The 14,509-nt window shown below is 38.9% G+C and overlaps 1 long non-coding RNA gene across 1 annotated transcript in view; it reads left to right on the top strand.

The window, feature by feature from the left end:
• Window positions 1-11,023, top strand: part of LOC113599869 (uncharacterized) — a 29,972-nt gene extending 18,949 nt beyond the window's left edge. Inside the window, exons 2-3 of the long non-coding RNA XR_003420808.2 lie at window positions 7,876-7,959; window positions 8,972-11,023. This is a non-coding gene — a long non-coding RNA (uncharacterized LOC113599869). The remainder of the gene's footprint in view (window positions 1-7,875; window positions 7,960-8,971) is intronic.
• Window positions 11,024-14,509: the final 3,486 nt, after the last annotated feature.

A 14,509-nucleotide genomic window follows, 5' to 3' on the forward strand; every position in this document is an offset into this window, starting at 1 on the left:
TGAGACAGTGTATGTTTTAAGCTCTCTAAGTTTCAGCCCTATCATCTTTAAAATAAGAATTCTTTTTTTTTTTTTTAATTTTTTTCAACGTTTTTTATTTATTTTTGGGACAGAGAGAGACAGAGCATGAACGGGGGAGGGGCAGAGAGAGAGGGAGAAGAATCGGAAACAGGCTCCAGGCTCCGAGCCATCAGCCCAGAGCCTGACGCGGGGCTCGAACTCAGGGACCGCGAGATCGTGACCTGGCTGAAGTCGAAGTCGGACGCTTAACCGACTGTGCCACCCAGGCGCCTCTAAAATAAGAATTCTAATCATACTTATCTCAAAGCATTGCTGGAGAGATTGAATGAGATAAGGCATTTAACTCAGAGTTTGCCATTGGAACTCAACAAAGGTTAATACTAATATCCAACTTAACAGCTGTATAGTATTCCATCATATGGAAGCACCATTATCTGCTGAATCATTTACTTATCAAGGGACATTCACTGCCCCCCTTCTTATGTACTGTTATAAATGCAAAATACTGTACTGAACATCCTTGTACACATATAACTGACAATCTGTACAATTATTTCTTTGGCATAAACTCATAAGTGGAATTGCTGGGGTATACAGAGTGTGTGTGTTTTACACGTACATATTGATGGATTTCTCCCTAAAAGATGCTATAGTCATTAAACTCCCTTCAACAATTTTTCTTTTAATTTTTCTTGGTGGTATTTCCAATACAGAAGCTTGTTGCTATTATTTTGTCATAAATTTAAAGCTGTCAGAAATTTCCTTTATAATTTCTGGCCTTTATTTAAGCTTAGCAAACTTAAACACACATTCTCATATAATTCCTTTTAGTAATTCTGTAGTTCTGAAAAAAAGTCATATCTAAGCTGTTAATCCACAAGAAATATATTTTTGTGTATGGTTTGAGATAAATAAAGATTAATGAAAATTTACGTGATGTTTTTCATGATGATTGGTGTATGTATGAGGCATATATAAGTCAGCATATAATAACTTGTGTAGTGATATTCTGAAACTTGCTCCTTTTTTTAAATCATCAATGGCATGTTTTGGAGATCTTCTTGTGTCTGTAAAAAGAGATCTATCTCATCCTTTCCATATAGATAGTATGATTCCTTTAGCTAGTCCCTTACTGACGGTCATTTACAATTTTCATTTTTTTTCAAATAGTGCTACATCCTTGTACCTGTCTTGTTATGTACATGTGCCCATGTTTCTCAGGGAGATATGGAGAAGGGAAATTGTTGGGTCATGGGCTCCACATGTCTTTCATTTGAACAGACACTGCAAAATTGACTTCTAAATTGGCTTACCACTTTTACATTCATCCCAGTAGTATATGAGAGCAATGCTATTTATTTAAAATCTCACTTTTATTGGGGCGCCTGGGTGGCGCAGTCGGTTAAGCGTCCGACTTCAGCCAGGTCACGATCTCGCGGTCCGGGTGTTTGAGCCCCGCGTCGGGCTCTGGGCTGATGGCTCAGAGCCTGGAGCCTGTTTCCGATTCTGTGTCTCCCTCTCTCTCTGCCCCTCCCCCGTTCATGCTCTGTCTCTCTCTGTCCCCAAAATAAATAAACGTTGAAAAAAAAAATTAACTAGTTAAAATCTCACTTTTATCAATACCAAATTCCCAGAGTCTATTTCTATTATACTGCTTTGTGTGTTTTACTAACATCTCACTCTTTGGGTAGAATTTGGGAAATCCATGAACCAGGGCCAGGACTAAAAGCCATGTGACAGTTTCTACTTTTTCAAATCATATTAAGATAATTCTTTTTTCTACATTCAGTTCCAGAAAAGCTTGAGTGAGCTTTGGGTGCAGGGTTGTGTTCTCTTCTTTTCTACAAAGGTGTTAGAGTTTTAAAATAACTATTTGGGGGAGGATTTTAAGCTATTTAAAGGCACAGCTACTAGAACTTTGACTAATGCAATGGAAATGGGGGTTGGGAATAGTGTAAAATATTTCTCTTTGTGCCCTTTTAAAAATTATTTATTTATTTATTAAATTTTTAAAAATGTTTATTCATGAAAGAGAGAGAGCAAGTAAGCAGGGGAAGGGCAGAGAGACAGGGAGACACAGAATCTGAAGCAGGCTTCATTCAGGCTCTGAGCTATCAGCACAGAGCCAGAGGAGGGGCTCAAACTCACAGACCCCGAGATCGTGACCTGAGACGAAGTTGGACACTTAACCGAATGAGCCACCCAGTCACCCCATCACTGTGCCCTTTTGAAATGAATTCTACCTCTTTGTAAGATGGAAGAACAGATAGTGCATCAGGTTTCTCCGCTCTTCATGTGCTCCTATGATCACTGTCTCTTCTACCCCTTGGTCCTTTGTTAGGAGTCAAACCTGAGGAAGACTGGTAGGAAGAAAAGGTCTCTCATCACTGTTGCTACAATTTTATTCTCTCCCCCTTGGGGTTTGGAGAGTGCTGTAGGTTACAGGACACTACAGTTTAAGTGTGAACATCAGCAGAACTGGGGACCCAGGGGATACAAATCCCTAGGGCACACACTGTTTAATTACTGAAGCTTTACAATATACTTTGTCACCTGGCAGAAAAGAAGTCCTTTCTCAAATTTCTTTCTCTACTTTTTCAGGCTTTGATAACACATTTATTCTTCCAAATAAATGTGATAGTTAGTCTATAAGGTTAAAAATGGTGATGGGTTTTTATGTTGTTTGTATTACATGCACTTGGAAAGAAAGAATCTGTTTATCATATTGAGTCTTCTCAATCAGGAAAATGGTATCTTTCCTTTTTTTCAAATCTTTTGTGTTCTTTAACAGAGGTTTGGAGTAGTCTGATACATGTCTATTCCCTTAATCTTATTTTCTTCTCATTTAAGAAAATGTTTGATTGACAAGATTTATTTACAATAATAAATGTTCCCAAAGTCAAATGTGTTTACACACGCACATGCACACACACACATGCAGGGAGAAAGAGAGAGAGAAGTTGTGCTAAGTATACTAAAAAACTTTATCTCATAGTCATTGGGAAAGAGTTATTTCTAGACCTTTTCACCATTGAGAAAGTAGAGTTCAAAACTCTGTCTCATGGGAAAATAGATATTTTTTTATCTTGGATAACTTTAACATTCATTCATTTATGGGGAAAAAAAGGCTCCAAGTCACTTCAAAATAATAGATCTTCTCGTAATAATTTTTATTTTTAAATCAGAAGAGGTTTGAAGTAACATTATTAATATAGAATTAGTCACATTAAAATACTGCCATGAGACCAATAATCTATTTCTTAATATTTCATTGTATCACATATCCTATATTGTAGAAGCTACAAATGTCACATGTGGGTGATGGCCTTATGAATGATTTCATTTTCTTCTTTATAATATTCTATATTTTCTAAAATACTTGAAAAATGGTTTTGAAATGCCACCAGAACATGAATCCCTTTTATCCCACATTTCATCCTTCTGCCCAAGGCATTTCTGGACCAGAGGAGTCCTTAATACTGGCACTTCTGAAGACAGTTCCTTGTATTTTTGATGTTGTTGTCATTTCACATCCTAACTAGAATTACAAAGTCCATATTCTTCTTGGAGACTCACTCTGGAAGTAAGCCCACTCCGTATTCAATAAATACTTAATTCTAAGGGTATATACAGCTCTGCCTACAGCCCAAGACCTACATATCCAGAGTTGATTGTAACCACCTCATAGTATTTCTCTGAGTAGGGGCTGAACTGCTTTTCTCTCCACTGGGATGGTTTGGAGCCTCATAGGTAGTGTCTGGCTGGGAGAGGTTGTCGTTAGCATAACCACAGACTCCCCAAACCCTAGCTCAAACCCTTATGGTTTAGACACTTTATGTAAATGGCATCAGAATTCACATCAACCTAAAAATCACTGCAAGGCAAGGCCAAACTAAAGCAAGTTGGAAACTCAAAAGAACAGTCAACAGACAGGTCCCTGCTTGGAACTTCCAGCAACTCTCAAAGGTTCAGTTGGCTCCCACTGCCCATTCATGGGCCCTCCTGGGAACTCTTTGAGAATTAACATACTTTTAAAGATATAAGGAAGTTAAGATAAAATGTAAATAAGAGAAGCAGAACGGAAGGGAAGGAGAATCAGGAATCAAATGATTTTTTTTTTGTCTCCCTCCGTGATTCAGAATTGGGAGGTACCATTTACTTAATTTCAAGAATAGTTGAAGTATTAGGGATTTGAAGGAGATATAGTTTCTCTTCTTGCTTTATTATGGAGTTCCATTCAAGTTCTGTTAAATCTATAAAAATCAATATGAAGTATATGTATTATGTGACAGCTCCATCTAAAGTATCTTGTATAGAATATAGGGCAGATACAATGGAGCGGCCAAGCACATGTAATTTACCCCACAAATCTAAAGCACTCCCACATTGATTTTTACAGTTGTCTAGCCCCCAGTCACTGAACAGAACAGAAATGGCTTACTTTCCTAGTGTGGTGATATTTAAGGCTACAAAACGTTCATCTTAGTGCCCTCTAATTCAGGTCTGCCTTTTTTGTTACCTTTCTTGATGGGCTTTTTTAGGTCATTTAAAAAAAATCTTGTCTTCTCTAAAAATGTTATGACAAGGAAATAAAATGGTTTTAAAAATGTTCTGATTTGTTGATTAATTTTGCCCCTAAAATTATATTATACTGGTGTTGTTTTTAATGTTTTAACTATTTCCAAATGCAATTATCTTGAAATAACTATGAATAGAAAATTGTATCTAACTGAAAAGACAGGCTTTCATAATGTATTAAAGTACCTAATTTAGTAACTAGGATAAAAGGGACACACAGAAACCATTTTTGAGACTGTAATTATAAGTTAAGTCACTATTAAAATGACACACATATATATTTCCAGTTTAAAATAATTAAAGCTTTTTTCCCCCATAAATGCTTTCACTCACAAGAGGAGACAGTTGTGAACTTACGAGTTCATACATACATAAAAATATTGCATGGGATTTACCTACCATACATGACAAAAAGGGACCTGTCTGTATTGTTCGGAGGAGTGTAGACAAGTGCTCTTTGATTCCCTGCATCCCACCACCTTCACCAATGGCACATTTGCTTGCATTTTAACCAGGGTAGCTGACTGTGAAATATGGCCAGATTAATATTTGAAAATCCCAATGGTAGTAGAGCCATGGTACTTAAACATAACCAAGCCTTAGGGATGTTGTATGTCTCCCGCTGCAGCTGCCCCCTCCCATTTTATTTACTCATAAGTATCATTAATACCAAAGATATATAACCTTTGGTGCCAATATGTCACTTTCTCTCTTCAAGTCTTTAGCAGTTGCATGCTTATCTATTTCAGTCAAATGTATTTCTTATCAAAAAAAGAGTGAGAGACCTGACAATACAGTGTTATCGAATTTTTTCAGCTGAGACCCACATGTCATTCAGCATTCAGACATGCTTGCGCTTGATTGATGGATGGGCTTGTGACAAATAAAACTAGGATCAACAGCTTTGCACCTTTTCCCCCATCAGAGACCAGAGTAAAGCATAACTCTATAACAATAGTGGGATTAGGGATGCATTAGCTCTCCATCGACCAAAACCATCCATTCCCATCAATACTTTGCACGTAATAACCTGAAGCTATGATAAGGAAACAAAAGAAGGAGAAAAGGGACAGGAGAAAACAAATCAATAAAAGAAGGGAATGTCTGAAAGATGCACTGGCCAAATGAAGATTTTTTTTTTTCTTGCATTGCTGGGCTAATGTCCCTGAATGTGGAAAACAACACCTCACCCGGACTTTTGATGAAGGAAGCAGACTGGCACATTGTTTAAACACACACTTGGCATCTGCAGATTGATATTTAGACTAGGTTTATTTTTTATAGGCCAAACGAAGCATTATAGTATTTACTGTTAACCTGTGTCCCTAAAACTGCTCTTAAAGAGAAAGGGTGTTTTCACCTGAATGACTCAGACTCTGTGAGGCCGATTCCGGGATAATTAGAACATTCTCCTGTGCAGACACGGTTTTAATGTCCAAATGCTTAGCACAGTTGCACATATTCCCTTAAATATCGGTCAGTATGAAGAATCTTAATTGCCTGGTTTATTTACTAAGATTCACACAAAGCATATTTTTATCTCTTATCAGACACAGACCAATGCCCCTTTTATAAAAACTAATACCTGTCCTGGAAGGAGTCTTACTTTTCTAGGTAGATTTTTTTTTCCACATAAAAATTTATCTTCATTCTCAATTCATAGAATATTTTGATGATAATTTCATCATTTTCCCCACAAACAATGGACCGTTAAGCTTATTTATTCAGGTTTTTTGTTCCTTTTCTTTAGAGAGCTTTTGATTTTTGTACTACCTATCGTATTTGTCCTAATTTACAATTTATTCTAATTGGCCATTGAATGGGCCAGTATGGTTTTCTTCTGGGGAGGATGAACATTAGTGATATTTGTTCTCTTCTGAAGAAGAGGTGTGCAGGGAGGCAAAGCCCAAGTTCTAATTGTGGGGCCACTGATCTTGGGAAAGGCACTTCATCATCCTGCTTCAGTTTTCACACTTAGAATAAGAGGAGAATTATATTGTCTAATTCATCATTATCATCATCATCACCATCATTATTAATATTATCATTACTCTGCATTGACATGCTGTCGTGCTTCATTTCTTAAAGTTTGCAAAGTGTTGAGAAGAAAAAAAAGCCAACCTCTCTCTCTTTCTCCTTTTTTTTTCACTTTTTTTTTTTTACTTCCATCTTCCTTTTCTAGTTCTGTGAGAAGACTGAAGGCTCTTCTCTTCATTTTAGTAAAAGTAGAAGGAAAAGAGAGAAATTGCCCCATATCCAAACAAGCATGTAGAAGATTCTTTAGAATAAGACAGTGGCTTCTAAACTACAGGCCAGGGAATCCAAGAAATTAAAAGAATTTCGTGATTAAAAAAAAAATTAGGGAGGCTCTACTGTTGTGTTTGTGAAATAAACTCTAGTTTCATTCCTTGAGCTCAAACCTATTTCAGGCAATATAAAGTCAGTTATATGTGGTTATGAAATCAACTGTATATGTAAAGGCAGATTTTGGCTTGTCCTATTGAAGGTCTTGGGTGTGGCAGTCAGGAAATGTGGTAGTGTTTCCATAATTACAAGAGAACAATCATGTTTTAATTATGATTTTGAAAGTTTTCTTTGGGTCTAAAAATGGTTAAAATTATTAAGGCCACATACATCTGACATTGCAGGTCAGGTAGCAATTTTATATATGTATCATCATAGCTGATACTTTCTCTGAAAATCTGTCTGAACTGAAAACCTTTTAAGTAACAAACGTGATTAAAGGCAGATGGTCCACTTTTTTGGCCCCCAAATTTGACCTGTTTTATAATTGGTACAATCCCGTGGGTATTTTCTTTCAGATCCTAAGTACAAGGCCAATTTTGGGGCACTCCAATAAGTGATTCGTGAGGCACCTCTGTTGAAGATGAATGGGCCTCTTACATCCAATACTGATACCTGTGAGTGGGCTCACTTCATCCTCAATAAGGCCACTCACTACTTATATATCTGTTTCTCCAAATTTAAAGCAGATTCTGGCCTCTGACTCCTGCCACCTTCATAACCATGTAGAGGAAGAGTTCTGGGGTTTTTGAGCGGCCCAGTGTTTTAATATAAAACGACGTTAATAAGCCCAGCCTATGTTTTAATGTAAGTGGGAGCATGACTTCTGCTACTATTGCAAAATATATAGTATGTGCCAGATTGATATCTTTTCTTTACTGCATAGTCAACTTGTAAGCTTTCTGTGAAAGCTTTTGAAAGCACTTTTACATCTATGACCCTATACAGAACTCTAATTTGTTTCTGTTTAAGTTTCCATAAGCGGAGGTGCAAGATTCACATGTATATGCAAGTATATGGACCCAAACGGGACAAAGCAATTCCCCTACATGGCAGGTACATATGGAAATCTTTGGATGATGTTTGAATACGTTACCGTACTACCTATTTCCTTTGTATATATCTTCTAGGACAGAATAAATCCCTGGAGACAATATTTGTGTCCTGTTCAGGTGTCATTGTACACAACCTAACATAGGGCCTCTAGCAACATTAATTATATTAAAATAAACGTACATATGTATTTATGAGGATAAATATATATATGTTTCTAAAGGGATTAAAAACCATAAATAATTATTAATGTTTTAGACACATTCATACTAAAAATCAAAAGAATGCAGCATAATGTCAAATGGAAAAGTCTGTCTGTCATCCTAGAACTTGGTAACATCCCAAAGACAAAATGTATCATGGTAACTAGAGCCACCATTATACAATTTATATCAGTTTGCTTAATTAAAGCTATGTACATTAACTCAGATTATATCTGGATGTAAACATGAGACATATTAAAGCTACATGTAAAATAATTGTGCCTAGAACATGGTAGGTATTCCCAAATACCTTGCCAAATGCTTTCTTCCCTTTTTGCTAACTGTCAAATCTCTTCCTGTTTTCTTTCATATTCAGAACAGATCAGAGATACTCAAAGACTGGGATGGCAAACTACTGCCTGCAGGCCTGCTGCCTGTTTTTCTAAGTAAATAAAGCTTTATCATATGTAACACAGGCAGGCCCGTTTATGTATTTTCTGTGGCTGCTTTTGCACTATAGAGGCTGAGCTGAGTAGCTGGGACAGATACTGTATATTATAGGTTGAATCGTGTCCTCCCCTCCCTCTCCCAAATCAGTAAGCTAAAGTCCTAACCCCCAGTACCTCAGAATGTGACCTCACTAGTCTATGTCTCAACAGTGAGTTGGGGAAATAGGGTCATTGCAGATGTAATTAGTTAAGTTAGGATTAGTTAAGAAGTCATTCAGGAGTAGGGTGGGCCCCTATTGCAATATGACTGGTATTCTTATACAGAGGGGAGATTTGGATACAAGCATGCCAAATTCTCCACAGGGAGAACGCCGTGAGAAGACAGCAGAGACCTGGGTGACACAGCCAAGGAACACCAAAGATTGGCAGCAAACCACCAGAAGCCAGGAGAGAGGCACAGAACACATTCTCGCAGCCCTCAGAAGGAGCCAACCCTGCAGAAACCCTGGTCTCAGACTTCAGCCTCCAGAGCTGTGACACAATACGTTTCTGTTGTTTAAGCCATCCAGTTTGTGTTACTTTGTTACAAATGCCCTTGCAAAAGAATATATGGTATGACCGGGTTCAAACAAAGGTATTCTGGCTCCAGAGCTTATATTCTTTTTTTAAAAAAATGTATTTATTTATTTTGAAAGAGAATGAGAGCAAGCCTAAGGTTTAATCCTGGTGGAATTAGAGGTAAGATTTTGCCACAAGTGGCTTGATGGTGGGATATAGATCACTCTTCCTGAGGTCTTCTGCTGGTTTCAGAAAAGAGTAGAAATGATGTTTGATGATTTTGCTCCTACATATATTTTTAAAACACACACACACACACACACACACACACACACAAGTTCAACTTTCTACTTACCCTGAGTTTCTATGAGGAGGTTTCTATAAAGGATAGTGAAGAAATGGATCCAATGATTAAAAATTAATTTTGCCTGAATCTGTGAATCACAAGGTCGAAAACGGTCATCTGATTGACTTTAGACTCTTAAAATTGGAATGCTATTCGGCTTAGCGGTCTGCGAAGGTCCAACTTTAGTCTTAGCGAAACCCTGCGGGGCACTTTAAAGCTCTTTAACAACTGGAAATCTTTTTATGTCAATGATGTATGTGTCCGTGGAGCACAAACATGTGGTTTACATTTCCCTTGAAATGTGCATGAAGTTAGAATTAAAAGACTGGTTGCTTGGCAAAGGTCATCATTTGGCAAGAGGGTGCTTGGTCTTGCTGATGCCATTCCTATTTGGAAAGCAGATGGGGAGACCTTTTGCCTATCTCAAAAAATATCTCAATCCTCTATTTGTAATTAATGAGCATAAAGGGGAAGCCAATTTTTCAGATATTCAGACCAGATCAGAGAAGCCAATTTTTCCCCTAAGGGGAAAATCATTTAATGCTTAAGGATGAAAAATATTTTATGTCATTCAAGATAGGATATCTGTGCCTTCTTGCTCTGCAGCAGTACTTATTTTCAAACATTTTCTTGGCCCATGACGTGTGACCAAAATGCAAAAGAGGCTGGGTAAAAGGAAAGATCCCTGGGAAGTTTTCTCCTCCTAGAGAAAGAGCCTATGTAGTGTTTAGCAACCCGGTGTTCTCTAGACCCCTGTTCCTCAGTGTGAGGTGTGTAGACCAGCACCGTTAGCATCACTGGGAAGCCTACGAGGAATACAGAATCCCAAGCTGCATCTTGGACCTAATGGATAAGGATCCACATTCTCACAAGATCTACAGGTGGTTCATAAGCACATGAAAATTCGATTCTCAACTTTGTTTCTCACTGTTGAGACACAGACTAGTGAGACAAATTTTAGCTGCTCTGTGTTAGCTCCTCTCCATCCTGCTGCATGGCAACGGTGCTTGGAGCTTGGCTTTTCTTCCCCACCAGTCCCTTTCCCTCATTCTTGAGGTTCTTGCTAGGGAACTGGGCTCTTACCATGTGTCAGTCACTTTGCTAAGTCCTTTACATATATTAAATTATTTAATCCTTGAAACAAACTTATGAGGTAGCACTATTAACCTCTGAATTTGACAGATGAGGAAACTGAGGCACACAGGAGTAACTTGCCTAAAGTCAGACAGCTTGTACATGATGAAACATGGGTTCAAACAAAGGTATTTGGGCTCCAGAGCTTATATTCTTTTTTTAAGAAAAGTGTATTTATTTATTTTGAGAGAGAACGAGAGCAGGGGAGGGGCAGAGAGAGACAGAGAGAGAGAGAGAGAGAGAGGAGAGAGGGAATCCCAAGCAGGCTCCGCACTGTCAGCACAGAGCCCAATGTGGGGCTCGAACCCATGAACCATGAGATCATGACCTTAGCTGAGATTAACAGTTGGACGTTTAACCGACTGAGCCACCCAGGCGCCCCCCAGAACTTATATTCTTAACCACTAACCACTACACTGTACTGCCTCTGAGTATGATGCGGATCATGAAAACCTTGTTCTAAGTAGTATCTATGAAAATTAATGGTAAGGAAGATACCATATCATAGAAATGACAAGTTCCAAAATATTTGCAAGTATGAGGGGCATGTTGGGTCATGAACTATTTCTTACACTTGTCCAAATCAGTAGGTTGGATCCTAACATGTGTTAGAAATAAAGGCAGAGACTGGAACTTACAGAGTTAATGCTGCTCACAACTCCAAGTAAATTTATTTTGACAGATTGGAAAAACCTAGTCTTATATTCGTTTCAGTTCTGCTGCTGCAGATGTAGTTCTGTTTTAATACTGTTCCTGTAAAATGCCAAGCCCCAAATCCCTTGGTTTTTCTGGATATATTTGGATACCCTGAGGGCACTCGATGGCATGGTACTCAGGGTTCATTTCATGGGACTGTTTTATGGGACAAGTTCCCACCATATTCCAGGCCTTCATGGCTACAGAGGGCTCAAAACTTCTGGACATTTTTCATAGCCCAGGCTGTCAGATTATGAAATCAAGGAGCTGTGGCCTTGGTGTGATCAGTTTTCTTCATCCAACTCTGTGGTCTACTCAGTAAAATCAGTCCATCCTCCATGTGCCCCCAAAAGGAAATGATCTCACGTGCATGTTAATAGGAACCCATATACACACCCATTGCTTCTCTCAGTGAAATTAATTTCAAACATTTGCAAGCAGACAGGAATGCATTTGTGTGTGTTTGCAAATACATTGCACCCAAGGCTGACCCTCAGTTAAGCTGCTTTGGTCATGTGTGAAGTGGGGGTCGAGGGGTTGCTTGAGGAGGTGAATGTCTCTACTTCCTGCTCTTCTGAGGGAGGTTACACTTCCTGTGTATTCTCTGAGATCTGCTGGTCATCAGCACAATTCAGTACCATGTAAAGAGGTGGTGTGTACAAAGAACACCACACTAGGGCTTTGAAGACCCAATTCCAGCCATGTCCCTTATTAGCTATGTCAGCTTGAGTGAGTACTTTGTACTGGAAACTGAGGTTAATGATTCTTACCTAGAGATCCCTGTAAGAATTAAATGAGGTCACCTGTGTGAAAGCCCTGGCATGATGCCTGCCACATTGTAAGGACTCAATATGTGTTCATTTTCCCCCTTTCTCGCAGCTGCTATCTTGGGATTTAGGGCCTACTTTAAGCACAAGTTCAAACCACTGGCGAGTTTTCTCTTCTGTCCTCCACCCCTTTAATTCAACCCCTCAAAGTCCTCCCCTCGAAGACTCTTGGAGAAACCAGAGCCTGTTCTGTATGTCATGTCCTGGCTTTGGTCTCCTGTTATCCCGGCCCCTGTAGTACGAGCTCATACTGATGTCAGTTCCATAGCCAAGAGTTTCACCTGCCTTGAGTCCTGCACCCCCGACAGGCTGGGCAGAGACTAAAGGGCCAGAATGGTAGGGGCCAGATAACTCAGGTGCTAATAACTCAGGTCCCCTAGACATGTGTGTTCTAGGGAGAAGCTATTGATTATTAGTAATAAAACAACAGTTGCATGAAGTACTTACCATATGCTAAGCCCTTTACATTTCTTTCCTTGTTTATCTTCACAGTATCTCTGCAAGATAGGTATTATTATTGCCACTTTGCAAATGAAAAAACTGAGGCTTTCAGAAGACATAACTTGCTCAGAGTTGTACGTGTAGCGTAAGAAGCTGTGGCAGTGAAAATGCTATGTATTTACCACACTATTTTCTCTTCCTGGGCAAGTAAGAAGAATACAGCTTCCCTTGTAATTTGGTCAGGGCTATATGACTGTGTTTTAGCTAATGGACTGGCTCCTACAAGAGTGCAGGTTCTGCTTTCCCTACGAGGATGATCTTGGAAGGCATCTATTAGATGGCAGAGCTACAGGATAAAGGAGGGCCACCCAGCCCTGAGCAGACTTATGACACAAGCAAGAATCTTTTTTTTTAAGTTTGTTTATTTTGATAGAGACAGCGTGAGCACATGTGTGTATATGCAAGCATGCAGGGGAGTGGCAGAGAGAGGGAGAGAGAGAGAATCCCAAGCAGGCTCTGCAGAACCAGATGCAGGGCTCAAACCCTCATGAGATCATGACCTGAGCCCAAATCAAGAGCTGGACGCTTAACCAACTGAGCCACCCGGACACCCCAAGCAAGGACAACTCTTATCAGAGATTTGGGGGTTAGTTGGGTGACAGACTGGGTTTTGGAGCTATGTTGTTGGGACACCAATGTTCCAACACACTTTGCTCTGTACAGTCTCTTGATACTGATATTGAAGATAAATAATTGATAAGTGAACAAAATGTGAATAAAAAGAGAAGACAAAAGCTAAAAATGTGCTTCCGTTATGGAACAACAATAGTGATTACAATTATTCATGCGAATTACCACATAATTGCCATTCAATAAATAGTTATTAACTATTAGTAAGTTTTATTTCACTTCAGAGTTGATTCTTTGTATTAAATAGGTGTGGTCAATAAGTAAAAAGCCACACCCAATCTCACGCTTAGAGATATAAACATGCTTGATGGCTGTTGTTGTTTGAAGCACAACAACCATGTTCACAACTTAGAAAAAAAATTGGAATAACATGGGTACAAGTAAACAAACACTAGAAAGAGCCCACTCTAAAATTCCTAGTCATAGTGACCCTTTCTTGGGGGTATAGGCTGACATATGTAATACTGAGTTTTAAGCCGTAAGAAGATAATATTATACAGACATTCCAAAGGCTGTTGAAAGCAACCTCAGACTTATGTGATACTTTGTTTTTAGTCATGCGTTTATTGCTAGATAGGCTAGTTTTATCAGCTATGTCACATGATCACAAATACTCAAAAGACACTATTTGTAAGTTGTATGTTTTATACGGTACAAGCCTCTAACAGAATTATAATAATCACCTGCTAGAGAAACAAATTGACTGGAATATTCCTTCCCTTTCAGTATGAGAAAACTCAGACTTTTTTTTTTTTTAAGGAACTTAAAACACAAGAAGTGTGTATTTTCAATAATAATAGCAAACTTATAAAGCACGTTCTATGGACATTGCTCTTTTAGTTTTCACAACAACCCTAGAAGGAAATGGAGGCCACAGAGAAGTTAAATAACTTGCCCGAGGTTATCCAGCTTGTAAGGTGAAGAGCCAAGACTCAAACCAGACAAACTGGCTCCAGAATCTTCTCAAACCCAGCCAGCCTGGCTCCAGAACCTATGCCCTTCAACCACTCCATGCATGCCACTCCCTCCCTGTCATGAGCACTTCTGTGGTGCTTACTGTGGGCTCAGCACTGTTGCAGCATATGCTCAACTACTTTCTCCTCTTTTTGTCTGCAGACAAGTCCATCTGACAAATCACTGCGGATTTTCACAAGCCCTTATTCTGACTGTGTTTCAGATTTAAACCCTTAGGGTCAATATCTTGCTGCC

This window comes from Acinonyx jubatus, chromosome C2, assembly GCF_027475565.1.
Source record: "Acinonyx jubatus isolate Ajub_Pintada_27869175 chromosome C2, VMU_Ajub_asm_v1.0, whole genome shotgun sequence".
Lineage (NCBI taxonomy): Eukaryota > Metazoa > Chordata > Mammalia > Carnivora > Felidae > Acinonyx > Acinonyx jubatus.